We start from the raw sequence: 2,987 nt of genomic DNA, 5'->3' as shown, positions 1-2,987 counted from the left end.
TCGTGTTGTGATGAGAGGTGCATTTTCTTTCTTATTCTTGTCAATTTGATGAGTACAAAGATCTTTGTTTGTTTGTTTGTTTTTGTTTTTTTGAGACAGGGTTTCCCTGTGTAGTCCTGGCTGTCCCGGAACTCACTCTGTAGACCAGGCTGGCCTCGAACTCAGAAATCCATCTGCCTCTGCCTCCCAAGTGCTGGGATTAAAGATGTGCGCCACCACTGCCCGGCTAGTACAAGAATCTTACAAGTACTGGATCTGATTTTTCCTTTCTTTTATCTCCTACTGGCTGACCAAGCCCATCAAGGATGTTTAAATGGCGGTCAGCAGAGATGGTCCTTCTGACTTAAGCCCTGCCTCCATTCCAGCCAGCCCATAGTTCTGTGTCCTGTCTTTCAAAGCTATGATCATTTCTTTTCTCCTCACCTTCTCTTCTTGACTCAGTTCTTTCTGTTCCAGGATGGAGAATCTTTGCAGCAACTACTTTTAGGCCTCTGTTGCATCCTGAGGAAGCAACTTTCCAAAGTTACCAGTGCTTTCTTTTTCTAGGATTCTGGGGCCTTGGTCAAACATATCCAACCCCTTCCTTCCACTGTGGTTGAGACTATTGTCAGGTGACATTAGTACTGTATTTCCCATCATGTCACTGTATCCGTAATCATCACTGAGCAGCAGGATTACACTGTCAGTTGTTAGCTTGTAGCGCATTGGCCCATCATTTCCTGGTTAGTATTAGAGAATTGTCACATAGTTATCTTGTTTCTGGAATGTATCATTACAGCTCATTTTCACTTTCTCCTTTACAGTGAAACATCTTTGCTGTATTACGAGATTATCATGCTTTGGTATTTTACTATTATTCAGTTGAAGAGTTACAGGGACCAATCATACTGAAATACTAATGTGGTGAGTAGAAGACAGGGGCAGGAGTATATATCTCCCAATTTCCCGAGACTCTGTTTATGGAGTATCACATCCAGGCACACCCAACTCAGGCAGGAGATTCTCAATATGCAAAGTCATGCTCACAAAAGAAAGAACAGATGTACAGTTACTAGGGTGACCGGTGAGTGAATGAATGAATCATGGAAGTTTGAGGAGCTATAAAAGTACACCAAGGGGTCAAAAAAGGCTTCCTGCCTACAAGACATTTAATCAGAGTTTGAGAAAATAGCTAGGAGTTAGTTAACTAATGGTGAATGGTGAGTCAAATGGCGGAAGGAGTATTTCATGCTAAGAGAGCAGGGCTTACAAATGCCAGCAAGCAAGGTCAGTGGGGCTGGAGGCGGAGAGCACAGGAAGGCTTGCTAGAGATGTGTTTGGCTGGTGAAGGAGACTAGTGCACATGATTGTAACTTGTTTAAAGATTAGGGTGAGATGTGCAGGCTCATGGTAGTCTACCAAAGAGCATTAATGTATGTGTGTGCATGTACGTGTGTATGTGTGTGTGTATGTGTGTGTGTGTATATGTGTGTATGTGTGTCTGTGTGTATGTATGTATGTGTGTGTGTATGTGTGTGTGTCTGTGCATGTACATGTGTATGTGTGTGTGTCTGTGTGTGTGTCTGTGTGTATGTATGTGTGCATGTGTGTGTGTGTGTGTCTGTGCATGTATCTGTGTATGTGTGTGTATATGTGTGTGTGTCTGTGTGTATGTATGTGTGTGTGTGTGTGTGTCTGTGCATGTACGTGTGTATGTGTGTGTGTATGTGTGTGTCTGTGTGATAGAAGGATGTTACTTGCATTTTTGATGATTACAATAGTTCTAAGTCTGGATTGGAGGCAGAGGCCGTGATGGCTCAGCCTTGAGTGGTAGAAGAGAGCTAGAAGGAAGTGAACTAGATTTGTTAGATTTTCAGGGCATTGAATTCCTAAGATTTGGCTTCTGATTGGATAAGAGGGATGAGTGAGAGGAAGGAGTCAAGATGGCTGGCGGATCGCTGGCTTGTGCAGTTGAATGGATGGTAGTACCATCCCCTCGGATTAGGATCAATGAATGGGACAATTGTGCTTTGGGTTACACACAGTCACCTAAGATGGCTGCGGATAATGACACAGAAGTATAAGGAGTTATGGTGTCTAACTCAGTTAAGTGGTTGAGAAGGTCTTTCTGGTTGGGCCAGCGGGTGGTAAGGCCATGACTAAATGTGATTGGGCCTTGAGTGAGATAGGAGGGGCCAGGAAGCTGGAGAATCAGGAAATCTGGAGACTTAGAAGTGGACCCAGGGTGGCCCAAGGCCTGGGTGACTCCAGCCTTCATTGGTGACAGACGGCTGGGCTAGGCCGGGCTGCCCTCTCCTCCTCTGATAATTAATCCCGCGCGGGGGCCGCGGGCGATGACAGGGCTGTCTAGCGTGCACTTAAGCATTAAATGACCAATTTCTGTCAGACTAACTTCCCCAGCCTCCCCATCCCCTCCCCTGCCGCTCACCCCCTGCCTGCACCCCCTCCCTCCGCTCTTTGCACTCTGAGTTTTTCAGCAACTGATGGCTCCTGGTTCATTTCTGTGGAATTAATTGGTCCCTGAATGAATTCTGTTGACAGGGCAATTTATCATGTGTTTGGGCTGACAGTGCTGGTGTCGGGGGTTAGGGGGTGGGGAGATAGACTAGGAAGGGACTGAGATGGGGGAGGAGGTTCTGGGTTCGGGTAAATATTGGCTATACATAAGGGCCCGAGAGGCACAAATATAAGGGCTTGGGGTACCATAGAGCACCCCAATCATGGCCCCATCTTTTGATACACATCTTAGTCCCATAAGCTTGAAAGAAAGTCCCAAACTGGAGAGGAACCCTCAAACTTTGGCTTCGCTTCAACCCTTCTATCAAAGTTCTGGTATTTTCATTGGGAGAACTGGTATTGCCCTACACTAACCCTAATGTCTGCAATGGGGCTCTTGATGAGAGAGAGAGAGAGAGAGAGAGGGAGAGAAAGAGAGAGAGAGAGAGAGAAAGAGAGAGAGAGAGGGAGGGAGGGAGGGAGGGAGGGAG

The sequence above is a fragment of the Grammomys surdaster genome, unplaced genomic scaffold, assembly GCF_004785775.1.
Source record: "Grammomys surdaster isolate TR1022 unplaced genomic scaffold, NIH_TR_1.0 66, whole genome shotgun sequence".
NCBI lineage: Eukaryota > Metazoa > Chordata > Mammalia > Rodentia > Muridae > Grammomys > Grammomys surdaster.
This window is presented reverse-complemented; position numbering follows the sequence as displayed.